Genomic DNA, 13,609 nt, shown 5'->3' with positions numbered 1-13,609 from the left:
TATACCTGCCTTAAGGCAGTGTTTCTCAACCTTGGGTCCTCAGATGTTTTGAGACTACAACTCCCATCATCCCTGACCACTGGTCCTGCTAGCAAGGGATCATGGGAGTTGTAGGCCAAAAACTTCTGGCGGCCCAAGGTTGAGAAAGGCTGCCTTAAGGCAACTATTGCACCCCTTAACCGAAGAGTCCATGCAGTGCTGCTGCTGGACAGATCTGTGGAGCAGCGGTGGGGCACATGTGTGCATCTCCTTGGGCTGGGGTACAGCCGCAAGCCCTGCCGTCTGCCTGCCTCCCCCGCATGGCCAAGAGATGCAAGGGCCCATCTTCTCCCAGCTCCTGTTCAGGTAAGGTACATTGGACGGACAGCGCCTCCAGTCATAGAATCATAGAATCATAGAGTTGGAAGAGACCACAAGGGCCATCGAGTCCAACCCCCTGCCAAGCAGGAAACACCATCAGAGCACTCCTGACATATGGTTGTCAAGCCTCTGCTTAAAGACCTCCAAAGAAGGAGACTCCACCACACTCCTTGGCAGCAAATTCCACTGTCAAACAGCTCTTACTGTCAGGAAGTTCTTCCTAATGTTTAGGTGGAATCTTCTTTCTTGTAGTTTGGAACCATTGCTCCGTGTCCGCTTCTCTGGAGCAGCAGAAAACAACCTTTCTCCCTCCTCTATGTGACATCCTTTTATATATTTGAACATGGCTATCATATCACCCCTTAACCTCCTCTTCTCCAGGCTAAACATGCCCAGCTCCCTTAGCCGTTCCTCATAAGGCATCGTTTCCAGGCCTTTGACCATTTTGGTTGCCCTCCTCTGGACACGTTCCAGTTTGTCAGTGTCCTTCTTGAACTGTGGTGCCCAGAACTGGACACAGTACTCCAGGTGAGGTCTGACCAGAGCAGAATACAGTGGCACTATTACTTCCCTTGATCTAGATGCTATACTCCTATTGATGCAGCCCAGAATTGCATTGGCTTTTTTAGCTGCCGCGTCACACTGTTGGCTCATGTCAAGTTTGTGGTCAACCAAGACTCCTAGATCCTTTTCACGTGTACTGCTCTCAAGCCAGGTGTCACCCATCTTGTATTTGTGCCTCTCATTTTTTTTGCCCAAGTGCAATACTTTACATTTCTCCCTGTTAAAATTCATCTTGTTTGTTTTGGCCCAGTTCTCTAATCTGTAAAGGTCGTTTTGAAGTGCGATCCTGTCCTCGGGGGTGTCAAGGCAGCAACTGTAGAGGTGCGCCTCTAAAAAATTTTGTGCCTGGGACAATTGCCATGGTAACACGCCCCCCCCCCATGCCTCTGACTGCCTCTCCACATATGATCCAACTTGGACCCTGCGATTGTCACCTGAGGTTTTTCTTCATGTTGCCGTTCCACAGGAGGTATGGAGGGTAGCAGCTCAAGAACCAGCCTTTTCTGTAGTGTCTCTGCTCCTGTGGAATGCTGTATCCAGGGAGGCTCACCTGGCACTCATCATTATCTTCAGGCTTGAGGTGGAAACTGTTAGAATTCCTGCTCCATGATTGCAGTCATGGAATTGTTGTCTTTCACATGATGGTATATGTTTAGACTCCACAGAGTGGGAAGTGACAGAGACAGGATGTTTGTATTACTGTGTTCCGTGAAGTTGGACTATTGTCCTTTGTTTTTTTCTCTTTGCTGTCTGATGCTAGAGAGAGAGGGAGCCATGTTGCAGTGCTCCGTGTCTGTTTATATGTAAATAAAGTAGATTAGCCAAAGTGCTGAGTTGCTGGGGTTCTGTTATGCAAGCTGCGAAGACTCTGCAGATCCCTAAGTGTGCCGATGTCTGTTGGCATCGGTCGCTGTGATGTTCGGGCTGAAGAAAGCTTTTGAAGCTCCCGAACGATTGACCAGGAGGGAGAGAACATGCCAGTTGGGCATGTATCTCTGCCAGGGTCCTTACTCAAGAGATCTTCCTCATCTGTGTGAAATCTGGTTCTTGCTTACTGGCAGTTGATAAACTGGATCTTTCTGGCAAATACAGCAATTGGTGCAGTAACAATATACAGGACCGTTTTTCAAAGCAGCAGAATATGCTAACCAGGAAGAATATTTAGAAAGCCGTGCATGGCAAAATGCTCTTGGACCTGTACTACCATGCCTGAAGTCTTAGCTTTCTTTAATGGCTCAACATAGTGTAAGGAGCTCAAATTTCAAATCTATTAGAAGTTTTGTGTCCAGGTTTTTTTCTTCCTGTTGCTCAAGTTGTACATTACGGGTACTTGGATATTTCCTGTCTCTTTTGAGGCAATCAAATACCAGCATGGTGTTTGATGAAGCAATTGCAGACCCTAATAGCTAAGCAAACAGGCTAGCTCTGATTCTTTGCTTTCTCTTTCAACCTTCAAGTAGAAAAAACTAATTGCACAAGGTTCCTGTTTCCAAGAAACGGATGCTTTCTGGGAAAGTTGTCTGCACTGTGGATTCCTGTTCTTCTGGGTTCCTTTTGGTTTCTGTTCTTTGCAAACTCCCCCACCTGCCCATCAAAAAGTAGGCCCAGATCCAGCATCAGCCCCCAGCTCCTCACCTGTTCACAAAAGTTCACCACAAGTCCTATGTTTATATTAGCATGGTATTTATATTGTTTGTGACATTTCAATGGTTTGCAACAGTATGGTTTGCAACATCTGCAGAAGCATTAAATTGGTAGCAGCGGCACTCATCTCACTCAATAAAGCATGAGACTCAATCTCAGGGTTGTGGTTTCAATTCCCAAACCTTATGAGGAACGGTTGAGGGAGTTGGGGTTTTGGAACGAGGAGACTGGGAGGAGATATGAAAGCCATCTTCAAATATCGCAACGGCTGCCTCATGCAGGATGGAGCACGCTTGTTTGACCAGAGGGTTGGACCAGAAGCAATGGCTTCAAGTTACAAGGAAGGAGATTCCCTTCTGTCAGGACTTTTCCATCATTGCAGGGGGTCGACTAGATGACCATTTGTGGGGGAGGCGCGTGTCCTTCCTAAATGCTGAGCTTCTAGGTTGTAAGAAATGCTAAACTTGGATCCGCTTCAGTTTTGCTCTTTGTCTGCCACCCACCCAAGCAGCATCCCTTTCCTTTCCAGGTATTCCTGCCTTTATAAACCTTCACAAATGACGTCATGTGAAGGCGCTGACGCGGCAGGTGCGGGGGTGACGTCACTCCCGCTCCGGCCTTCGCTTTAGCAGCGCGTCCTCTGCTAGGCCGCCGCCAAGCGGTTTCCATAGTAACCCCGTGCGGCTCGGCAGTTGCCGGCGCGGCGCCCCTCATTGGCCGAGGCCGCTTTGCCTCCGCTACGTCGAGCGAGGCGCGGCGAGGGAGGGAGGCGGCGGCCCGACAGCAGCCTATCAGGAGGCGGGAGCCGGAGGGCGGGTCGCCGCGAGCCGGCGCTAGGCTATATAAGGGCAGGTGCCGGAGCCGTTGTGTCAGGTGGGTCGTGAGGAGGAGCGTGAAGGATTTGGTCGCGTGTGAAGGGGGGAAAAAAAATTAAAAGAAAGACAGCAGGTGAGTGAGGGAGCGCGTATTTATTTCCTCTCCTCAGAACCGTCCTTTGTCCTCCTTTCTCTCCCTTTATTTTATTTTATTTTATTGTTATGGCGGTTCGCAAAAGAAAAAAAATACAAAACGAGAACACAATAAAACAAAAACCGAATACTCGAGTTCTCAAAATGCCCCAGAGGCTCCACCTCAATTAATTTTAAGGGTTTTTTTTGGGGGGGGTAGGTGAGGGTCTCTGCACATGCTCAGAGGAAAGCCTCATCTCTTCCACCCGCTGCTGTGGTTTCCATCAAGCCTCCACTGTCTCCTGGGCATTTATGTATTTTTCTTTAAACACGCACACACAGAACAAGAATGCATTTTGAATGTATGCATTATACTTGACTTTCTTCTGTAATGTTTTATCCTGGGTTGTTTTATTAGGTGCTTTAATGTAGGTTGTAAACTGGTTTGATGCTGGGGTTTTGTTTTGTTTTTAATTAGAAGTGGTATAGACATGAAATTAATAATAATTGTAAAGTGTTTCTAGGGTGGCTAACAACAAAGATCAGAATAAAGTGGTACGTTTCAAAAAGGAAAGAACAAAAGGTTTTTGTTTTCTTGGCCGGCTTTTTTGTGGTGTAATCTTATTAAACTCCTCTGTTTTTCCCTCCCAATGGAATGACTAAGATTTTTCAGCAATCTCGATCTCTCTCTTTCAGCAGCAAATGTACTGAAATAGCATTTTATTTAAATTTATTATCTATGCTGTTTTGTTTTGGTTGAAAAATCTTAGCCCTCCCTTAAAAAAAGCCAACAATCAGCAAACCCCTTTCTTCCCTGATATGTTTCCAGGTGGCATTTTATTTTATCTTCTATTCTGATTTATTTTGGTTATTATTTTTAAGCAGACCTACCTTGCTTGCTGAATAGCACTCCCAGTCCTTCATGTTGCAATCCTTCTTATTCCTGGTGCTTTACAGAGCAGAGGCAAAAAGCGTGGGTCCCTGCCCTGAGGTGCTCAGTCTTGAAAATTTAATATGTTGGTAGCTGTAGGTGGCAGAAGGCATGTGTGTTCCATTAACATTTAAAACACATCACTTTCCCCCAAAAGAATATTGGGGAACTGTAGTTTCCCTCTCAGAGTTGCAATTCCTAGCACCCTTAAAGTTCCCAGAACTTATGTGCTTTAAATTTATGTTGTGGATCTGGCTTTAGGCTCTGTTTCAGTAGGGGATGAGGCTTAAGCCAGAGGCTTAGAAGATTATTCATACCAAATCAACAGCGAGATAAGTGTAAAGTGCAGAAATGCTGTACAAGTGCATGTACTTCTCTAGCCCTTATTTTCCCTGCCCCATGATAGACCCTCCCAGACAGGTTAGCCTCTCTCTCCCTCTCCCGTACCTGTCACTGAAAGTCCTTCTGCCACTTTTGCAGGGCCACAGTTCTTGTTCCCTAATGGTGTCCCATGAGGGACGCGGGTGGCGCTGTGGGTTAAACCACAGTGCCTAGGACTTGCCGATCAGAAGGTCGGTGGTTGGAATCCCCGTGACGAGGTGAGCTCCCATTGCTCAGTCCCTGCTCCTGCCAACCTAGCAGTTCGAAAGCACATCAAAGTGCAAGTAGATAAATAGGTACCGCTCCGGCGGGAAGGTAAACGGCGTTTCTGTGCGCTGCTCTGGTTCGCCAGAAGCGGCTTAGTCATGCTGGCCACATGACTCGGAAGCTGTACACCGGCTCCCTTGGCCAGTAAAGCGAGATGAGCGCCCCAACCCCAGAGTCGGTCATGACTGGACCTAAAGGTCAGGGGTCCCTTTACCTTTAATGGTGTCCCAGAAGGGGAGACACCAAATCGATACATTTGAGGTGACCCCCCACAGACACCAGTGCATCACTGGTGTTTGCAGCATGCTCAGTTTCTCTCTTCACATCCTGAAACACACTCTTGGGCTGAGTAGAATCTGTTTGCCTGCCTCTACACAGCAGCAGTTAATGAGGACTGACCCATGCACCAAATTGCTGTTAAATTAGTGCAAAAAGTTAAAAGGTCTCGGAGAGTAGCTTAAAGGGCAAATGGTAACCTGTTTTAAGTTCACTTCCTTTTTCTCGATAACCTGGCGGCCAAGATGTTTTGTTATCACCACCTGCATCATACCCGACTTTGTCTCTCCCCATCCTGAGGTCCAGCTGGTCCACCTCTGCACACTGGCAGCTAAGTAGCACCATCCCATGTGGTCAAATTGCTGGTATGCTTGTACAGAGAAAAAGTCTTGCACATTGGCTGCAGATGTGAAGGGCAGCTAGTAAGATGTGTGAAGCTCATCTCCCTTTGAAACCTTTATTTCCCTTGCTGCTGTGGGTCCTGCTTTCCTAGCTGGATGCATGGACTATTCCTTACTCGCATTCTTCTCCTCCTCCATAGCAGCCAGCTCTTGAAAGATGAGGCTGCAGGAAATCTAGTGTTGTCTTTGCTGGCGAGGGAATTGGTCCAGGGATGTGGGAGTACATTTGAAGGCAAGCTTCCCCAAAAGCTTTCCTCACCTCCAAGAGCCTTTTAAACTGGTGTGTGTGTGTGTGTGTGTGTGCGTGCGTGCAAGTGTGTGTGTAAGTCCCCATGGGTCCCCTTGGAGCTTTAAGAATCCAATGGAGTCAGGGGCTTGGGCACAGGTCTCATACGTTCTCCTCAGCTGGACTCTTCTCTTGTACTGCCCCAGGCTGAAGGCAGGCAAGCAGTAAAGGTAAAGGGACCCCTGACCATTAGGTCCAGTCGTGGCCAACTCTGGGGTTGTGGCGCTAATCTCACTTTATTGGCGGAGGGAGCCGGCATACAGCTTCCGAGTCATGTGGCCAGCATGACTAAGCCGCTTCTGGCGAACCAGAGCAGCGCATGGAACCAGAGCAGTACCTGTTTATCTACTTGTACTTTGATGTGCTTTTGAACTGCTAGGTTGGCAGAAGCAGGGACCGAGCAACGGGAGCTCACCCCGTCTCAGGGATTTGAACTGCTGACCTTCTGATCGGCAAATCCTAGGCTCTGTGGTTTAACCCACACCGCCACCCACGTCAACTTCTTTCCCAATACAGTGGTCTAAACTTGATCCATAAGGGTTTCCTGCATGGTGCTTTCTGCTGCTGAGGCAGCATGATCACAGGAGAGCAATGTACATGTGTAGCCTGTAGTCTGTTTGGGCATTTTGGGAAAGCTATTGCTTTTTCTCTTCATGTTTTTTTTTTTTAAGAAAGAAAGGAAACCACCTTTATTTCTCCCTGGCCTATTTGTGCACCCAGTGTAGAAAGAGGATTATTTCTGTAATACTATTCCGTTTACACAATACCTTACAATTTTCATCTCGTGTCCTCAAGGTGAGGTGAGGCAATGACTTAACAAGGCCATGAGGGTCACTCCTCATGTTGGTGAAACTTTTGTTTTCAGAGGGAGTTGCATAATGCTAATAGCAACTTTCCTCAGCTTCCCCCCCCCCCCCACCAACTGCAAACATATGCCTTAAGAATCTAGGGCAAATTGTAGCTTCCCAACTAGAATATTTATACTGCAGGTGCAGAGGAGATGGAGTTTTCTTCTTACATTCCAGAGTTTGCCATTAAAATGTGCAGAAAATTAAAAATGTGTATACTGTAGTTAATTGTCTTTAAGTCCCACTTTATCAAGTTGCTAGTTAATAATTTAAGTTACGCTCATTTTAATAGGATGAGAGCACAACCACCTTTCTCTGGATTGCAGTCAATGTGGCATCCTGTTGTGCTGTAGGAGGCTGATGCCTTTAATGGAAATGCGAGGTGGCAACTGTTTGTCCCAAGAGGCAATGGGAGAGTGCACCAATGGGGATGAAGTCAAACTGTTGGAAGGGAGAGGCATGTTTTGTTGCAGCTCGGGCAGATCAAGGTGTCCAATTGTGCTGCTGCAGATGCACCATGGCCTTTCTTCTCTCTGCAGTCATCCCTGCGGTCACTTCTCCTGGTCCCTGCCGTGGATACACAACCTTACTGTCTGTCTCCAGGCACTGCGGTTGTCTGCAAAGGATGTCATGTTTGCAGACATCTTTGTAACACAGAGTTGGTCTGCCAACAGGCCTACTCCCTTAAGCCAGCTCCCTACAGAGCATGTCCTTGGGGATTCCGCCACCTTCCGTTCTGTGTACATGACTAAGCCAGTGAAGACTTGTTCAGATAGAAGTGCGAACGTTCTGGGAATGTGGGCTTAAAAAGAGAAAACAAGCTACAGTGGTACCTCTTGTTACAGACGCTTCAGGTTATAGACGCTTCAGGTTACAGACTCCGCTAATCCAGAAATAGTACCTCGGGTTAAGAACTTTGCTTCAGGATGAGAACAGAAATTGTGCCGTGGCAGCAGGGGGCCCCATGAGCTAAAGTGGTACCTCAGGTTAAGAACGGACCTCCAGAACAAATTAAGTTCTTAACCCGAGGTACCACTGTATGCTTGATTTTGCACTTTGCGAAAGTTCTGCAAAGTTCAGGTATCAAATTGCATAGAAATTAATGGCAAAGGCGCTGCCTGCCACCTTCCAGAAATAAAACGCATCATGGTCTGCATTTCATTCCAGTGCCACTTAATGTTGAATTCCAACGTTTGTCTTTCACTTTCCTCTGAACTTCTATTTCATCAGCATTTTTCAAAAAAAGTCCTTGCACGTGTTGCTGCAGCAGCACTCCATTCCTGCAGTAGCTGAAGAGGCAATGGGAGACCCATAAATCGTCCGCTAACTGTGCTGCAGGCAGTGCGTAGTAACTGCTGCACAAGCTATATTGCTCAATGCAGTGTGTGAGCCAGAGGTTAACCTAGCACTTGGCTGTCATGAGCTAAGAGTTATGGGTTGTAATTTAAGAGCGCCTTGAAATCAAAATGGGCATTGCAGTTTTAAAAGCAATTCCAGGAAAGGAACTTGCTGTAATAGACCTAGAGACATAAAACTGAGAATCTGCGTAAACATGGGAGTGACGTTGCACACTGTTCAGTGCTGCCAAGAAGTTAAAAATGAAATCCTCTTATTAAATGGATATGTCTAGTCTAAAATTGCCTTGCAACAATAATGACATGGGTAAAAGGTAAAGGACCACTGGACGGTTAAGTCCAGTCAAAGGTGACTATGGGGTGCAACATTCATCTCAATTCAGACCGAGGAAGCTGGCGTTTGTCCACAGCTTTCCAGGTCATGTGGCCAGCATGACTAAACCACTTCTGGCGCAATGGGACATGATGACGAATGCCAGAGAGCATGGAAATGCCGTTTACCTTCCCACCACAGCAGTACCTATATATTTGCACTGGTATGCTTTTTAACTGCTAGATTGGCAGGAGCTGGGCAAGAGCAATGGGCGCTTACCCCGTTGTGCAGATTTGAACCCACCAACCTTCCGATCAGCAAACCCAAGAGGCTCAGTGGTTTAGACCACAGCGCCACCCACTCCCCCGAATAATGTAGGGTACAATTCAGCCCAAGTAAATACTTTTGAATATCATTGATTGCAGTTGGGAAGAGTTAATTTGTAGAATTTTTGATAAAGAGATCCCCACACAGTCCCATGCAGGCTTTGTTTGTTTTAAAAAAAAATCTCTGCAAGTGGAATGAAATGCATCCTGTCAGCTCCTCTCCACTCCTCCTCCTCTAAATTTTTTGATTCCCAGGAAGTGCAAAATACGGAGATTCCAAGGACTACTAGAAAAGGGAAAAGGGAAGTAAAGCAGAGGGAGAAACAGCTCTTTAAGGTCCCAGGGATTCCTGTTGCCTGGTATGAATACAATTCATCAGTCACTGCATTGGCTTCACTCATTGGCTAAAAACATGGATAGGTGGGAGCAGCCAGACTGGGTCGTTTCACCCAAAAATTTAAAAAAAAAATTAGAAGAGTGCTTGCACAATTTGCTTAATTTTCTTTCTAGGAGGGCTATGTTTTTTCTTAATGATAGCTCAGAGTTTGGATCCTCTGTGGACAGTGGCAGGTGCAGTGTTGGTGATTTCTGCTCAGTAGTAGAGTCTGCACAACTGTGAACTTCTTCCTGACTGCCAATGCATTCGTAGCAGAAATGGCACCGTCCAGGCACAAGAGGGAGGTATTGGCGTGTTCAGGGGAGCCCTGATGCTTGCAGAAATAGCAAGCGGAATGGAAAAAAGTGGAAACCTCTAACAGGAGAGACCTCGTAAAACAGCTCAGTGAGCACTGAACATACTGTGTGTAAGAGGAGGTGTTTTTTTTTGGGGGGGGGGAGGATGCCAGGTGGGGAGTTGGATATATGGAGCCCTGAAAAGGAGTTTTTCAGACTGCAACATTTTGTTGCAGGACTAATTTGCAGTTTTCTAGTGCTGAAAACTTTGGGTGTGAATCTTGTCCCTTTGGATGGCTTCTCCAAATAGCAGTGTGTTTAACTTTAATTGGACAGCTATTAAGTACATCGATGAAAGAATTACAGTAGATTGATATAACATAATCTCTAGTTTTCTCATTTTGTTCACTGGAATCTACAGCTCTTAAAAGCTTCAATTCAGCTTACCTAAGGACCAAACTACACGGTACATTAAGTTATCTTCATAAAAGCATGCTTATTGCTACCAGTTTTCTTCTGTAGAAAACCAGCTGGTGGGTCATAGTCCAGTTCCTCAGTTTTCTTTAGAGGCCTTCTATTGATTTCATGCTTCAAATTGCTACCCTCTCCCCTAAATTTGTTAATTACAGCAAAAGAAGACCTCCAGGGTCCCTAACAATAGCCTTATTGTTGCTGAATGAACCTGAGGTCTGCCAATTTATGCAAAATGTTCTTGATTTCTGTGTGTGTAGCAGGTGCCTAGGTTACGTTATCACTCTGGAGATCTGTCACGCTGCAGCCAGAGGATATTACTTCTATTACCTATCTGCCAGCAGTAAGGCTTACATAACTTTGTTTTTAGAACATAGGAAACTGCCTGGTACTGATGAGTCACACCATTGATCCATCAAGTTTGTGTTAATAAATTTAAGTATTAAGTGTAAAAAAAATGCCCCACCATTCATACTTTGTGATCCATCTTATATTCTTATATATACTGTGTGTGTGTGTGCGCATGTGTGTGTGTGTGTGTGTGTGTGTGTGTATATATGTATATGTTTAGGGGCTCTTTTAATACTGGATGAATCATTGTATTTTAATATTCTGCTGGAAGCCACCCAGAGTGGCTGGGGAAAGCCAGCCAGATGGGTGGGGTATAAATAATAAATTATTATTATTAAATAATAAATTATTACCACCATCATCATTTCAGACTAAACCTTAGAGGCTTTTTAGTTTACCAGTTGTGTAAATTGAAGTACTATTGGAGAGTTTTTAATCTTTCTTTTTAAGCCAAACAAATCCAGTTTATAGTACCATTACTTCAGTTTCCATTAAAACAATAGTTGGCAGGTGTTAATTTAGGATAAAGTATTAATCCAGTGAACCAGGCAAGCATGCCCTGTATTATTAGAAAAGCAGTGTTGCTGTTGCTTCTTGTCTTCAAAGTTCTGTACCCATTGTGTGGTGACGCTATTTTTAAATCAAACAACCTGGATTATGATGTGTGTTTTGTGCTGATACCATGTGTTCTCGAGCACACCCTTTTTCTGTGTAATGGACAACTCCCACTCTTTCAAGAACTCCCATTGGCTTGACGGAGAGAGGCTGTGCCCTATAAATGTCTTTCCCCTCTTCTTTTCCTTCTTGCTTTGCAAAGCCACTGGCAAAAAAGGGGAAGGTAAGATGAGAAAAAAAATCTTAATGTATTGGGAAGAAGGAAGACACTGTTTAAAGATTTGCTTTTTAGAATTTTTTTTTCCAGTTGCATTTAGAATAAATGAATTATCTCTAGTTTGATGGCTTCTCTTAGATGCTAAATGGGACCCAGTCAGCAGAATTTTAATAACCAGACACAGATGTCATTTTCCCTTCAAGTACTAAGGCTTAGCACTATTACTGATATACATGAAAAGTAGTAGTTTCCGTCAGTTGGTGATGTGAGGATTTATGTAAGTTCCGAGAGTATAATGTGTGTTCTTGTATTCATGTATATCAACTTTAGAAGGTGTGTAGCTTTTAACCTTATTGAAGCACTTTAATGCCCTTTTCTATTATTCTAATCTTTTAATACCCTGATATAATGTAATCAATTATGAACTGTGTGAGTGTGAAGAATGGATTCTGACTGGATGCTTAGATTGTGAAATAGCCATCATTAGCTCTTGCCCTCTCCAAGGTCCCAGGGCAGGTTACAACAATTAAAACAGAGTATTAAAAACAGTTTAAACAACACCAGAAAAAAAGCAAGTCCTAAAAATATGAAGCTGAGGTTTCAAAAGCTAGAGTAAAGAGATGTGTAGGATCTTAGGTCAGTAGGGCATTAGAACTCTGTCTTTTACAACAAAGAAAAACATGGGATAAGAGCAACCTTTCTTTAAAGTCACATTCAGTATTGGGAAACTCCAGAGGCATAATGGATGGAAATTAGACTTCCAGGATACCCGGTGCACACTCTCCCCAAAAAGACGAGCAACATCCTGATAAGGATGGAAAACCTGCAGTCGTGGTACAAGTGCTTTGCCTATACAGGAAAAAAAACTTCAGTACACATTTGCAAACAGATGAAGGAGGTCAAATGATCAATTTCTTTTAACAGCTGGGGGATACTAAGGTATTAAGAACTCCAGACTGACAGCCATTGTAGGGCAAGAACTTGGCACCCCAAGATGACTGTGAAGCTTTCACCCTAGCCTGACTTCAGCTGTCAATTACCCTTTACTTCTAGACTGGCCATCTAGCTAGATGGAACACTTGTTGACTAGGTAAAGGTAAAAAGGTAAAGGACCCCTGGGCAGCTATATCCTTGCAGTGTGTGTGTGTGTGGGGGGAATCTTTATTACCGTATTTTTCGCTCTAAGACGCACCAGACCACAAGACGCACATAGTTTTTGGAGGAGGAAAACAAGAAAAAATATATTCTGAATCTCAGAAGCCAGAACAGCAAGAGGGATCGCTGCGCAGCGAAAGCAGTGATCCGTCTTGCTGTTCTGGCTTCTGGGATAGCTCCGCAGCCTGCATTTGCTCCATAAGACGCACACACATTTCTCCTTACTTTTTAGGAGGGAAAAAGTGAGTCTTATAGAGCAAAAAATACGGTATTTATTATTTTTTAAATGTGTCAATAAGTGTGATGTCTGGCCTTCTACCTCCCCACCCCCACAATGTATGCGTCTCACTAATTTATTTCTGGCTGAGCTCTATTAACCGTAAGCTTTGAGCACTTATTATAGTGAAGTTGGGCTGAGCAAGATTCTACTTTGTGGTTGGGGGTGTACAGGAAAATGGTATATATTTTGTAATAGGTGTGTTCTCTCTAATCGAATCCCTATTTCTTTGCACGGTTGTGAGGGAAGGTACTGCAAATTTAATGAATTGCATGAGCCTGCAGTCAGTCTTCTTAACCCCTCTGCACTAGATTTATAGACAACAGGTGTAGCTAGGACCTTGCTGATTCTGGCTGCCTTCAAGAAGCTGTAACATTAGGTAGCAAGCCAGCAGGAATAGTACTTAATACTGTGTTGTGCGTGCGTTTGTTACTTGGAAGTTTCAAAAGTATGTCTCATGCTGAACAGCAGGAATTTATGATAGAAATATGATTAGTATGCAATATGATTTCTATTTTTACTGCAGTGATGTATTGTGATTTTTTTAAAAAAGTGTCTATGCTATTCTATTACATCAGTGAAGATTTATTATTGGTCTTCATTCTGATCTTAACATTATACAGTGTTCTCTTACAATCAAAGCTAATCTTAACTGGTTCATAAAATCATAGAATTGTAGAGTTGGAAGGGACCACAAGGGTCATCTAGTCTAACCCCTGCAATGCAGGAATCCTTTGCCCAATATGGAGCTCAAACCCACAACCCTGAGATTAAGAGTCTCATGCTCTACTGAGTTAAGTAGGGTGCGCAGAACTTGATGGTTGCGGAAAAGCATGGTACAAATTTAATGTACAGTAGTCCCTGAAATAATATGTTCTTCTGTAGCATCTGTTCATTTCAATGGGCCTTGTGCAAGAGAAGTTCATTGCATGCCGTGTTGTTAATACAGTGT

The 13,609-nt window shown here is 44.5% G+C and overlaps 1 protein-coding gene across 9 annotated transcripts in view; it reads left to right on the top strand.

Annotated features, from left to right (window-relative positions):
* Positions 1-13,609, top strand: part of LOC310758647 (L-threonine 3-dehydrogenase, mitochondrial-like) — a 40,647-nt gene that overhangs the window by 15,177 nt on the left and 11,861 nt on the right. For 2 of the 9 annotated variants that reach the window (XR_014545854.1, XM_083605456.1), the window contains exon 1: positions 11,205-12,315. The exons of 1 other annotated variant lie outside the window; for it this stretch is intronic. The gene's annotated coding sequence lies outside the window, so the exon portion shown is untranslated. Of the gene's footprint in view, positions 1-3,160; positions 3,517-10,567; positions 12,330-13,609 lie in introns of those variants that run through there. 6 more of the 9 variants (XR_014545852.1, XM_083605457.1, XR_014545853.1 and 3 more) reach the window with 6 other exon arrangements.

This window comes from Podarcis filfolensis, assembly GCF_964270895.1.
Source record: "Podarcis filfolensis genome assembly, chromosome: 3".
NCBI lineage: Eukaryota > Metazoa > Chordata > Lepidosauria > Squamata > Lacertidae > Podarcis > Podarcis filfolensis.
This window is presented reverse-complemented; position numbering and strand designations above follow the sequence as displayed.